The sequence below is a fragment of the Anabrus simplex genome, chromosome 7 (genome assembly GCF_040414725.1).
Source record: "Anabrus simplex isolate iqAnaSimp1 chromosome 7, ASM4041472v1, whole genome shotgun sequence".
NCBI lineage: Eukaryota > Metazoa > Arthropoda > Insecta > Orthoptera > Tettigoniidae > Anabrus > Anabrus simplex.
In genome coordinates this window covers 265,837,121-265,851,838 of record NC_090271.1, presented here as the reverse complement: position 1 = coordinate 265,851,838, position 14,718 = coordinate 265,837,121, and the positions used below count along the sequence as shown (strand labels likewise).

General features: G+C 40.0%; 1 non-coding gene across 1 annotated transcript; it reads left to right on the top strand.

The window, feature by feature from the left end:
* The first annotated feature begins 9,382 nt into the window (after positions 1 to 9,382).
* TRNAS-CGA (transfer RNA serine (anticodon CGA)) lies at positions 9,383 to 9,456 on the top strand. Its single transcript has one exon. It is a non-coding gene; the product is annotated as a tRNA-Ser (tRNA).
* Positions 9,457 to 14,718: the final 5,262 nt, after the last annotated feature.

The window sequence follows — 14,718 nt, the reverse complement described above, 5'->3', positions numbered from 1 at the left end:
GCTTCCTGTCATTATTTGCCTACGTATTAGTCCAGCTCCAGACTGTTTTAGTCTGTTCCGACCAGTCCATGAGGTGAGTATGGACGTGTGGATGTTGATATGTACCTGGTAGCAGGAGGTTCTTTATGGTGAGTATTGCGTGTTGTGTGTGGGTGACAACGTGAGAACTAAGAGGTGTGGAATAATGGGCAGTAGACTTATACAAGAATGACAGGCCAAGAAAGAAAACTGACTAGAATAGTTGTTTGTTACGCGGAGAAAAAATTAGATGCACATCTATTAAGAGTGTATCGACCGAGTTGAGTAGCTGGAGTAGTAAAGTGTGGGCTTTCTGAGTCCAAGTTTGCGGGCTTAATCCGGTGGTACTTGAAGGTGCTCAGATTTACGATCCTCGTGTGGACAGATTTAACAGCAGGTAAAGTAACTCATGAGGGATAAAATTCTGGCATCTCTTTGTCCCGAAAGGACATGAATGTAGTTAGTGCCATTAAAACCTATAACACCATTACTGTATTTATTCAAATGTGAGAATTATGATTTAGAAATTATATCCGAAAGAGGGAAATAATTTCATATAACAATGAAAGTATTAAACTAAGGCGAATTTTATCGAAAAATACAGAAGACATATTGTGTATAATGAGAAAATAAATTAGCAATGGAAAAGTACTATTATCAAAAATGAAGTTTAAGGTAGTTATTTTTGTTTCAGTTTTGCTCTACGTTGCAGCGACACATGGGATAGAAAAGGTCTAGGAGTGGGAAGGAAATGCCCATGGCCTTAATTAAGGTAGAACCCCAGTATTTCCTGGAAGAAAACTGGGAATCCATGGAAAACCATCTTCAGGGCTGCCCACATTGTGGGCTCGAGCCCACCATTTCCCTAAATCAAGCTGACAGTTAAGTGACCGTAGCCGCGCGGCCACTTTCTCGGTGTTAAGATACGTGTTTCTTCTGGAATATATAACACCATTTAAAGTTTTATATTAAAAAGTTAATCTAACTCGTATAAGGGATACAAAACACAATTAGTATTTAACAAGGAAAGAAAGGAAAAACTAGTAGCAGGGCTCAAGAGGTACTGCAAAGGAAAGCGACCATCCACACAGAACTAGAAATATACGCTCTCTAGTTGGCTTAAATCACTAATAATTATTATTTACAATGTATTAATCAGCATGAATAAAAGTAATTCCGATTACCACAAACTGCATTTTTGTTTTGTTTCTTTGTTTCACAATTTTCTTCATGTCGCACCGAAACAGATAAGTTTTAAGGCAACGATGGGATAGGGGTGGGAAGGAAGCGGCCGTGGCCTTAATTAAGGTACAGCCCAGCATTTGCCTGGTGTAAAATGGGAAACCACGGATAAATATCTTCAGGGCTGCCGACGGTGGGGTTCCAACCCACTATGTCCCGAATGCAAGCGCACAGCTGCGCTATCAACTGAATGTATTAAATTCACTTTGTGTTACAAATGACAATTGAAGTCAGTAGGAAAGAAACTTAAGTGATTTGAATGCCAGGATGAGAATGCGAAACTGGAGCAACTCGATTATTTCAAGTAGGATAGGGTCTGTGTTCTCCAAGAATACTGAGTGAAATTGAATCGAAGTACAGCAAACGCAATGCAGTGAGATCAGAATTACGATCAAAAATATACTGTAAGAAGGACGTCGACTTCCGTGCCAAACTGACTTCACATACCATATCTTATTCGTAAGTTGGAAATGGGCATAAAAGTAGCGAGAATGATTGCAGGTACAAACAGGTGCGAACAGAGGTAGGGGGTACTCAAAAGGAGGAGACACAGGCTAAGTTAGGGATGAACTCGAAGAATGGAACAGGACGCATACACATGTTTCGGTGGTGTGTTCATGTGAGGCGAGCCGCTACCTGGAAGAATATTGGATTTCTGTATTGAAGGTAAGAAGAGTAGAATGAAACCAAGGTTACGATTGTTATTCTTCAATGATCTAATTATGACAGAAGTGGAACTAAAGGGGCTATCTGCATGTAGTCGAAGCATTCGAAAAAACTCATCAGGACATGGAATCCTAAATCAATATGAACATAATATACATAAACACTCATGATATCCCTAGCCATTTAGGTTATTTTTCGGCATCCTCCACGTGATCGAATTCAAGTACAGTAAGGATGAGATTTTTCTGAAACAATACATGATTTCATTAAAAGTATTCGAGGGTTGCGTCTTAGAATTGTCGGTGATATATATGAAACTAACCTGTATTAATATATATATATATGTGTCCACCGAGGGAAAACCAACGCTGGAGGGTAAACAGATCAAGGAGAAGAAGAAGAAGAAGAAGAAGAAGAAGAAATCAAATTTTAAAACAATGGAACTGCGCAGGGCTAGAGAGAGCCAGGAAACGAGTAGACGACGACAGGCCGCTGACAGGGAGAAGTTGTCCACCTACGTGCCTCAAAAATTCAGCGATAACTTGAGGGGTTAAGGAGAACAACAATCGTGTACATGCTAGGTGATAGCGATAGTTCCCTCATCGACGGATACACATCATAGTTATTACCTTAATCGATCTTTTATGGAGTTTCCTAAATAAAACCAGGCCTGTCTAAAGAAAAGTATGCACAGAAGTGGATAGATACGTTAAAGAAAGCAGTATAACTGCATATTATTTCTTGCAGCATTTTTACCATCTACCACTTCTCGTTGTTTGGGTCATCAGTCCATAGAATAGTTTGATGCAGCTCTCCTCCCATGCTGTCATGTGCTACTCTTTTCATTTTTACGTAACTTCTACAACCTACATCTACTCTAATCTGTTTGTCATATTCAGACCTTGGTCTACCTCTGCCGTTCTTACCGTCAACTTCTTTCTCTTCTGCATCTGTTTACCCTCCAGGGTCGGTTTTTCCCTCGAACTCGGCCAGGGATCGCACCTCTACCTCCTCAAGGGCAGTGTATTGGAGCTTCAGACTCTGGGTCGGGGGATACAACTGGGGAGAATGACCAGTACCTCGCCCAGGCAGCCACACCTGCTGTGCTGAAAAGGGGCCTTGTGGAGGGATGGGAAGATTGGAAAGGACAGACAAGGAAGGAGGGAAGGAAGCAGCCATGGCCTTAAGTTAGGTATGACCCCGGCATTTACCTGGAGAAGAAGTGGGAAACCGCGGCAAAACACTTCGAGAATGACTGAGGTGGGAATCGAGCCCACTTCTACTCAATTGACCTCCCGAGGCTGAGTGAACCCCGTGCCAGCCCTCGTACCACTTTCCAAATGTTTGTGGCAGAGCCCCGAATCGAACCAGGGCCTTCGGGGGTGACAGCTAATCACGCTAACCACTACACCACAGAGGCGGACCTTACCGCCTACACGTCCCTCCAAAACCAACCAACCGAACATGTCTTCGGTTTCTTAAGAAATGTCCTATAATTCTATCTCTTCCTCTAGTCAAATTTCGCCGAATCTTTCTCCTCACACCAATTCAATTTAGTACCTCTTCCTTCAGGATTTGTTCTATGCATCCCCCCTTCTTCATACTTCTCTAACACCACATTTCGAACGCTTCTATCCTCTTCATTTCTGAGCTAGCTATCGTGCGTATTTCACTTCCATACAATGCCACACTCCAGACTTACGTATTCAATAACTTATTTCTAATTCCTAGATCAATGTTCAAAGTGAGCAAATTTCTTTTCTTAAGAGAGGCCTTCCTTGCTTGTGCTAGTCTTCATTTTGTGCCCTTCTTATTTCTGCCATCGTTAGTTATTCGACTACCCAAGTAACAATACTTCCTTTAAGACTTCAATTTATAATCTAATGTTTTCTGCATCACTTGACTTCTTTCGACTGCACCGCATTACTTTTTTTTCGGATTTATTTTCATCTTGTACTCCTTCCCCATGCATTCAGCAGTTTCTCCGTCCGACTCATTGGCTAAATAGTCAGCGTACTGGCCTTCGGTTCAGATGGCCCCGCTTTCGATTCCCGGCCGGATAGGGGTTTTTAACCTTCATTGGTTAATTCCAATAGCCCGGGGGCTGAGTGTTTGTGCTGTTCCCAACATCCCTGCAACTCACACACCACACATAATACTATCCTCCACCACAATAACACGCAGTTACCTACACATGGCAGATGCCACCCACCCTCATCGGAGGGTCTGCCTTACAAGGGCTGCACTCGGCTAGACATAGCCACACGAAATTTAAAAAAGGAAAGCAGTTTCTCCAGATACTCTGCAGACTCAGGTAATATAACACTATCATCGGCAAATCTCAAAGTTTTGGTTTCCTCTCCTTGGATTATGATTTCCTTTCCAAATTCCACTTTGATTTATTTCCTGTTCTATATAAACATTGAAAAGGATAGGGGACAAATTTTAGCCTTGCCTCACACCTTTCTGGATTGGTGCTTTTTTTTCACAGGCTTCGATACTTATAATTTCAGACCGATTTTTGTGCAGATTGTAGATAATTCTTCTTTCTCGGTATTTGATCCCAATCACCTTCAGAATCTGTAATCGCTTGGTTCAATCACAAATAAAATATTAACATTTAGTTTATTTGAATGTATAACTTATTCTACATCAAAATGTTCAACCGTTAACATTTCAAATCGTGCACACTGCTGTGGGAAGTCTTCAGTCTGTTGAAAATATTCTTCACCGGGGAACCAACCAACCGATTTGAGAATCAACTCAGGTCTAGCCCCTTGTCACTGCTGACCTTAGCTGGTGACAACTGTAGTGGAATCGTAACAGAGAAGAGGATTCTGGTTCAAATCACTAAGGCTATCGATATTCCAACTCCTTCGTCTTAGAATTAAGAAATATTTGTTCTTCCAATAGATCTAAATAATAATAGCTAGAATTCTAACAGACGACCTCCTTAGAGCAGAGGCGACAGTGTGCATATCATCTCACAGGACTACACGAAGCATAGTTCCCAAGCCAAGGAAATGACTGGTGAATGCAGCATAGAAATGTGTCAACCCCAAATCTTTAAATGTAACGCTTTTGGCGTCGAACCGGTGTCTCATTAACCCTAATGAACCTGTTGCGTCATTAAGCCTCCTGGCGCGTACTTAACTGGTAATAATCGCGCTCTACACGGCGTTGGCACCGCGGGGAGATGCGAAAAGAGAGACGACTGCTCCCTCCGCGGCTGCAACTCGATATTGCCGGAAAATACACATCATACTGCCTGTCAACACCGGATATTGCAGACTGTATGACAGACCGACTCGTACAGATTTCCTACTCTCTTCAACTTCTGCTGTAATCATGGAAGAGGAATCATATTTTCAGTTTAACTCTCTGACATTAAGCTTTGATATAATATCCGGTCTTATGATTCATCAGATTGCCAATTGACGGTAACCTCATAAAATACAGTACAAGAGTATATAGTAATCTCAATGTCCTAATATTTTACGCCAGTTGACTTATGAAAGGAAATATTCTATATTTATAAGGACTGTATACTTTTAAATTTAGTAGATAATAATAATAATAATAATAATAATAATAATAATAATAATAATAATAATAATAATAATAATAATAATAATAAGTACATGGAAGGAGCCTCACGATACTTAGATGATAACTAAATTCGGCAAAATTGGTCAAGTGAACCAATTTAAATATTTGGGAAAAATTATTCAGCCCTCTGGTTTAAACCGCGAAGCAAATAAAGAAAAAATTTCGAAATTACAGAAAGCATAGGATCACTTGGAACAGGTATAATAAAAAAATCAATATCACAGAATGCAAAACTTAAACACTCTAATACAGTGATCAAACCTAAAGCGTTATATGCCTCAGAAACCTTAATCATTGGTGGCGGATCTTTAACCAAAGACATAGAGAAACAAGAAAGGAGAATTTTACAAAATTTTTTGGCCCAGTTTGTGTAGATGGAATATGGAGAAAAAATCATCCCAGGAGATATATTGTCATTCTGAAAAAAACTCTCACTCTTTTCGGAAAAGATTGAAATTTTATGGACACATTATCAGAATGAACACTAACAGGCTAACTAAAAGAATTCTCAACCTGGCCCTTTCGTCTAAAACCAAGAAAGGCTGGCTTCGTGAAATTGAAACAGATTTCCAGGAACTCAACATCTCAGAAGACATTGTACAGGACAGATGTAAATTCAGAACCAAAATCGACAATCACCACTTTGAAGACAAACCCAACACCAGAGCTACTATAACTTGGACAGAAGAACGAAGAAAGAAGCTCAACGAGAGGATGAAGAGATTCTGGGAGGAAAAGAAGGCTAACCAAGTTCAACCGTGCTCCTGAGTAGGGCATAACGATGTAAATGTTAGTAATAATAATAATAATAATAATAATAATAATAATAATAATAATAATAATAATAATAATAATAATAATAATAAGAATAATAATAATAACTCGTTGACGAGTATGATTGTCTTCCTGAAAAAGTTAGTTTTTGTGAGATCTTAAGTGACTGTAGGGGCCAATCCTAGAATCGCAGATTTTTCCGCATTTTTGACACACATTTGTTCTTTTAGGTACTGGTTGTGTAGTTTGGTTTTTCTTCATGAGCTCTCGTTGTTTCCTTGCATTGCGCTTGTCAAGTTCTGTTCTCCACCTTACTTGCTCGAAGCGCTGAGTTCCTTCTCAGACATTACGACGCCAGACTGTGCGGTTGTGTGCAGTAGCTTCCCAGTTTTTAGTTCTGATTTGACACATTTTCATGTTGGTTTTTAGCGAATCATTGTACCGCTTTTGTGGTCTTTCAGTTTTCTATGACCATCCTTTAGCTGCGAGTAAAAAATTTGTTATGAGAGATGGAATTCAGGCATGCGAACGATCTGGCCTGTCTAGCGGAGTTGGTGCTTGATAATCATGGTCTCGATGCTAATGGACTTAGCTTCTTCCAGAACACTGATATTAGTGCGTCGATCTTGCCATTTCACCCTCAGGATCCTTCTCAGGCAACGTTGATGTTATTTCTCCAGGCACCGTATGTGCCTTCTGAAGTTAGTCCACGTTTCAGATCCATATGTAAGAGATAGTATAACGGTAACTTTGTACACGTAAAGCTTGGTCTGAGTGCTGATATTATGATTATCAAAGACCCTTACCCAAAGACGACCGAAAGCCATACTAGCACATTTGAGGCGGTGTTGAATCTCATCATCAATATTTGTATTTGCTGACAGATGTCTGCCAATGTATGGGAAATGTTCTATTATGTTCTTCAGAACTTTGCCTTGGACTATGATTGTAAGACATACGGAGGTGGAGTTGGATGCAGGGTGGTAAAGAATGTGTGTCTTCTAGATATTAAGTACGCCTCTGTGATGTAGTGGTTTGTGTGATTAACTGCCACCCCCGTACGTGCCGTTTCAATTGCCGGCACTGCAACTTAATTTGAAAAGGTTTACGAAGATTGGAACGGCGTTCACTCAGCCTCGGGAAGTCAACTGAATAGAGTGGGATTGGATTTTCACCTCAGCAATTCTCGAAGTGGTTTTCCGTGGATTTCCACTTCTTCTCCAGGCAAATGGCGGGATGGTACCGAACTTAAGGCCACGGCTGCATCCTTCCCTCTTCCTTGTCTATCACTTCCAGTCTTTTCATCCCCCGTTAGGCACCTGTTCAGCATAGCAGGCGAGGCCACCTCTGCGAGTTACTGGTGCTACTTCCGAGTTGTATCCCCTACCAAATGTATCTCCCTTCAGGACACTGCCCTTGATGGGGTATAGGGTAAACTAATTAAATAAATAAAAATAATAATACCCTAATTTAAAAGTATGTATGCTCTTTTTTCTGAACTTATTGTTTTGGAACTGACTCAGTTTTATGGCCGCATGTCTTTCCTAACGCGAGATTTACTATTGGATGTTTTTCTCTTGGTTGGTGGTGTGTTGTGTGGTCCGTAGATGAAGGGAAGTGTAGCAAGACACACACATACACCCAGTCCCTGAGTCTGAAGTATTAACCGAATGCAGTTAAAGTCCTCGGCTCGGCCGAGAATCGAACACGGAGCTCTCTGAGCCGAACGTCAAGAAGATGAACTGAAGTATGAATGTTCAATTTTGTTTATTCAATAACCACAAGTTTAGTCTTAGTTATCGTAATTTGTAACTTTTACAAACTTCTGTAAAACAAAAGTTGAAAAGGAGTATGCAGTTATTAGTATCAACGTCGGTGTCCACCAAGGGTGTAATTTTTTCCAACATATTCGTGAATAAGTTTAACTTGCGCAATGGAAGTAGGTCTAACTCTGCAGCTTTTGTAACTTCGATTAGCGCTTTACGCACACAGAAGACAAAGTAACTCCAATTCAGCGTGTGGTAGCACATATTAACTAATCTCAGGCGGCTAATAGTTTTCTTCGTCTTCCCGATCAGTGGAAACGAACCAAGGGCAATCTTGAAGACTACTTTGCAGGATCGAAACCGACTTTCAACCTATTAGGTCGTGTTACGTACATTTAGTACGTATTGAAGAGATGTTAAGTATAGAACAAAATGGCCAACCAGACACCAGTGGGATCCGAACCCACAACCTCCCGATTTCGCGTCGGTTGCTCTACCAATTGAGCTATGGTGGCCTAGGCCATCTTTGCTCTGTTGGAAAGGATCTAAGCTACAGGTCTTGTACTACTACCATCTCACTGTAGAGTGCGTTTACGTTGCCCGTTGAGGGCCAAGTCAATGAATATTGAATTTTCACGACCGCATTGTAATCGAAACCGACTTTCAACCTATTAGGTCGTGTTACGTACATTTAGTACGTATTGAAGAGATGTTAAGTCATCATCATCATCTGTTTACCCTCCAGGTTCGGTTTTTCCCCCGGACTTAGCGAGGGATCCCACCTCTACCGCCTCAAGGGCAGTGTCCTGGAGCTTCAGACTCTTGGTCGGGGGATACAACTGGGGAGTATGACCAGTACCTCGCCCAGGCGGCCTCACCTGCTATGCTGAACAGGGGCCTTGTGGAGGGATGGGAAGTTTGGAAGGGATAGGCAAGGAAGAGGGAAGGAAGCGGCCGTGGCCTTAAGTTAGGTACCATCCCGGCATTCGCCTGGAGGAGAAGTGGGAAACCACGGAAAACCACTTCCAGGATGGCTGAGGTGGGAATCGAACCCACCTCTACTCACTTGACCTCCCGAGGCTGAGTGGACCCCGTTCCAGCCCTCGTACCACTTTTCAAATTTCGTGGCAGAGCCGGGAATCGAACCCGGGCCTCCGGGGGTGGCAGCTAATCACGCTAACCACTACACCACAGAGGCGGGAAGAGATGTTAAGTACAGAACAAAAATGGCCAACCAGACACCAGTGAGATGGTAGTAGTACCAGACCTGTAGCTTAGATCCTTTCCAACAGAACAAAGATGGCATAGGCCACCATAGCTCAATTGGTAGAGCAACCGACTCGAAATCGGGAGGTTGTGGGTTCGGATCCCACTGGTGTCTGGTTGGCCATTTTTGTTCTGTACTTAACATCTCTTCAATACGTACTAAATGTACGTAACACGACCTAATAGGTTGAAAGTCGGTTTCGATTACAATGCGGTCGTGTAAATTCAATGTTCATTTACTTTGCAGGATGTTAAAAATGATATTGCGGAAAGGTCCTTTGCTAGTGCCAGCTCGAACTGCGTGCCTTGTTTATAAATAGACATAAGAAAAGTTTTGAGGTGGGCCTGTCTTGTCGATTCGCACCAGCTTCAGGACAAGGGCTCAAGTGACCCACGGACTTTAATGACATGCACGGGTAGCCGTATTTGGTCTTCAATTGAAGACCTAGTTCCATGCACAGCAAACTTTAACTGCCTTCTTAAATAATATGTTTTTCAGTTTCGTTTTACTTTCTCAGGTTTTTTAAAATACGTTGCCACTTTTCTATCATTATTCAAGCTCAGAATGCAAAACATCGTCGGAAGGAACTTTCTAAAATCAGAATATTCTTCGAACCTTCCAGCAATCCTCCTTGCTATTCTTTCATTCAACTCCTAAATTTAAGTCCATCTACAGCATGCTTCATATTTTAAGCACTTGATGAGGTCCTCCCTTCTCGGGTGTGGTCTTCCAATCTGACTGTCCATTTTATGTTGCCAACCTTCTCCTAAAATATTCGTGCCAGGAAGTCTTCGGTAGCAGTTGCGTAATTCAGGTGGCATTTCTGTATTTTCTTGCACTTGAACCATGAAGTAATTAAGAAATTAGGCAATCTTTTCTTCCTCTGGTCCTTACCCTTGGTTATAAAGCCAGCTTTCATCAACATTTTCAGGCCTAAGAAGGGCAAGTGGAGCCACATTCATACATGCAGTTTGACGTATTCATTTTTCTTGTATAGTGTAGTCAAAAAAGCAAAGTCACCTCCGTACAGGCCATGAAGGCGAACCGAGCACGCCTTTACCGCATCGGCCAGGCAGCCCCTATAGTTTAGTCAGACCAATATACTTAACACTTCTCCTAAGACACTGCGAAAAGTAAAATAAAGACATCCGCCAATATTAAATTAGGGAAATGCCTCATTTATGTCTGAGATAGCCAACGTTTCAAAATCAGTATACACCGCCTTAATCTGCAAGTAACCGAGTGAGTTGGCCGGCTGATTAGGGTCGCGTAGCTATGAGCTTTCATTCGGCAAATGGTGTGTTCGGACCCCACTGTTGGCATCCCCGAAGATTTTTTCCGTGATTTCCCCTTTTCACCTCAGGCAAATAATGAGGCTGTACATTAATTAAGGCCACTTTCGATTCCTTCCCACTCCTAGGCCTTTCCTCTCGCATCGTCGGCGTAAAGATTATCTGTATCAGTGCAACGTAGGTTAAAGCAAATTGTAATAATAATAATAATAATAATAATAATAATAATAATAATAATAGTAATAATAATAATAATAATAATAATAATAATAATAATAATAATAATAATTAGGAATAGAAATTAGGAATACAAAATTTATAGTAAATGAGAAGAAGAAGACAAGAACATTGTGGGCAGAACAAAGGAAACAGGAGCACAGCCAAAGGATGAAGAGATTTTGGGAAGGGAAGGGAAGAGGAAGAAGGGAAAGAAGTGAAAATTGTGTCATCATGAGATATTCAAGTTCAAACACTGTCCATAAAGGCAAAAATTATATGAATGAATGAATGAATGAATGAATGAATGAACGAATGAATGAATGAATAATAATATAATAATAATAAATATTCCAATCAGGTACTTCTTGTAGAAGCAATCGTAGCATTCCTAAATACGATTCATCTCAGAAAGAAGAGCAAAGGCAGGTGGTTCAACGCTTCTTCCATCTTCTGTGCATCGAAGCTCGATGAAACTGAGTGATGAAGCTTTTTTCAATGTCCCGTCCATGAAGAAAGACTTTCCTTTTCTAAAAATCTCCTTTCCTTTATTTATAACCTGTATTTAGTAAAGGCAGAACTACCAAGTTGTTGTCTTCACAGACTTGATTCCTCGCTCAAAATATAGCTTAATGTATCTCTAAGCTCGCTCCGATGAACGATCATTCTCACCTTTGTATTGTTCTGACGCACTAGCCTTCCTTTACACTGCGAATTCTTCTGCTTTAAACATATCCATGTCACCAAACATCCCTGACTTTCAAGTAGCTTTCTGTAAGAGTATCTATTATGTAAAGGACAAGACTTGCCTTTAGTCGTCTCCAATCTCCATGCCGTAAGTAAGCATGCAGATAACAACAAAGGTTACATCAACGGTGGATATCTATAGCTAGAATAATCATGTTGAAAATTATAGATTAATATTACCTCAAGAATTATCACAACTGGAGCACACCCAAATTACTATTCCCCCTGCTGCATGGCAGATGGATTACCCAGATATGGTGCTGATAATTTTACAGTAATCGCATGTGGGATTCAAAATGTTCTGTCTTCTCATTCTTTATTTCTTCTGTTATTGGAATGATCACAAGCTGTGATGGGTTTTGCCGCTGCTTTCATGATGTAAACGAATTACTGTAGTCCAATTATTTATTTAGTAACAGGGTGTGGGGTAATAAGCTTACTTTTGACAACATACCATATAAGTTCTGGGAAAAGGAGATTGGCGTTCGGTTTCCCCATTAAATTTGAGGTTAAGAAATTTTACTGTATAAATGAAACGAAAGATTAATTTGATTGAACAAAATATATTCTTGAAATTATATATAAAAAATAGTAAGTCTTGTTGCGATAAAACAGATTAGAATATGAAATTATGACATTGCAACTGAAAGAAACTAGGCATGAATTTGAATTCTTCTTGACCGGACATTTAACAATTTATACGAAATATATCCCTCACTGTTTCACTTGACTGTACCTTCAACACTTTGAGTGTAATTACGACGTATGCCTTAGATCTGGTGTTAACTGTAGATGTGTCAAGCCTAATTTGGTGATTTATCCATGTGACTGCTTCTTCTACATCCTAATGACTACTTGGTAAGTTTATCCTTCTTTGACTTCGTGGTAAGCCTTTGCGTCCGTTTCTTCAACTAAGAGACCGACCAACTGTAACCTCATTCTCTCAATGACCAATGAGTAATGAATCACTGAGTCCTCTCCTTCCCGTAGACTCCCGTTGACTTAATGACTGACTGTGGCCTCTGCATCTCGTTCACACTCGACCAACTGTCGCCTCTCCTTCCAATTGAATAATGACTGACGCTACAAAATGCAGCCACCTTTTATAGACGTTAGGTTGACGCACCTACGTAACCTCCAGAAATAACAATAATCTACTCCCACCTCGCGACAAGTATTACATACAATGGTGAAATAACCCGGAGCGGCCAGGTATCTCCAAGACCGTGAGCGCATCGCTAAATGAGCACGATGACGTAGCAATGACTTAGCGATGACTTGGCAGTAACGCCAGCAGTATTGCACAATGTAGCAATGTCATATCCACATCTGACATACAGCAATTCTTTACTGTACACGTTTCTAATGTTAATCTACACACACGTATATATATGTGCATACAGTTAACTACAATTACGCAAGCGACAAGCATTGCAGAATCGAACTGAATAAGAATGATAATATAATAATAGTAATCTCACAGATAAAATAATAATAATACGGACATAATTATCATAATCATATTAACCCTCAAACACACGCGTATGGGGTGGAATCCACCCCAGGTCATTTTATTTCCTAGTGGAAAGTACAAATAACTTTTCTGTGCTCTCCCCGCTCTTGTACCTTCCTGTCTGGATCCCCGCAGAAAAAGTCATTCTTTCATAATCTACCTTAAAATCTCCAATTAATACAGTAATTCATATTTTACAATACATTTATATGTGGGGTGGAAAACATCCCCACGCGTGTATTTGCGTCCTAAGATCTGGCGCGTGTGCTTGAGGGTTAATAATAATAATAATAATAATAATAATAATAATAATAATAATAATAATAATAATAATAATAATAATAAAATACAGATATCACCTTGTAACGGGATTTGAACCGTTACAGTAGAAAGCGCGCTAAGCCCATCAGCTGATCCATTCGAGGTGGAGTTATACTTGCGAATGGAATACATAGTGATTGAGAGTATTCTGTAGACAACTGCGGCTGTTGAATGCCGGTTTAAAAATAAGTATATTGCGTGCCTGTTCTCTAAATTTATCACTTCAGGATTTACGTAAACATTTCTCATTGAGATAATGAGACCTCTTGTGGGTTAAGTGAGTTCCCATCAGGTGATGGGCAATGCAAACTAAAGTGATATAATGTTTTTGTGGAATTTATTAATTGAATTGTACCGCGTAATACGTTTTCATGGAAATATAATGTGTTGCGAAATTAGATACATTGTGTGGAAGCGCGCAAATGCCACAGTGAGAAGTTGTGCCTAAGACGAAGAAAGTCCAATTAAACCAGTGACTATAGGCCTAGGCCCACACCATATTTTCATTTCCTTTGACTGAGGCCAGGAGACATTTATGGAAAATAAAATTCACAACCGAAAATATAATTCTTACAAACAATAAGAGCTGATAGTGAGTTCTGTTTTTGACTTTCTCCTTAGATTTAGAGCAGTGCGTTCCTTCCTTACAGTGAACAAGCCTAGAAGTAATCTAAATTGTCAGTAGCCAAGTGAAACTAGATTTGTGCTATTTCTTCAGCTAGGTAATATTGAGAACGCACTACCTTTTCTGAAAGGAATTAATGCGAAGTAAAAGTAACACAAAATCTGAAAATGTAGAACTAAAGGCATTTGTTAAACCCTATTCTTCTATTAAACGAGTTTCGCATTACTATTCATGCATTTTAAAACTATGCTGCACAATGTTTAGGTATATATTTCGTGAATGTGGGAAGCAACTAACAGATATTGCTGGGCAGTGCATTAACCGGAAAACATGGGCTAATCCTAAACTACTACTACAAAAAAAAAAGAGATACAAACATTTGTGCTGATGAAAGGTCCTAAAAATTCTTTTTAGATAATAATGACAGAAAGTCCAAGATTTTTTTTTGTACATTCGTTGTCTCCATATTTTCATTAATGCATAATAAATATGATTTGTGGGGGCCAATAAAACAGTCGTTACGCTTTGGCTACTTTTACGCCTACTTATCCTAATATTATGTAGACTTAACTTAATGTAATGACAGACAGTTGCAGATGATAACGATCTCACCTGTTGTATTAATATATTATTTGTAAAAATTTTTAAACTTCAAGGCATAA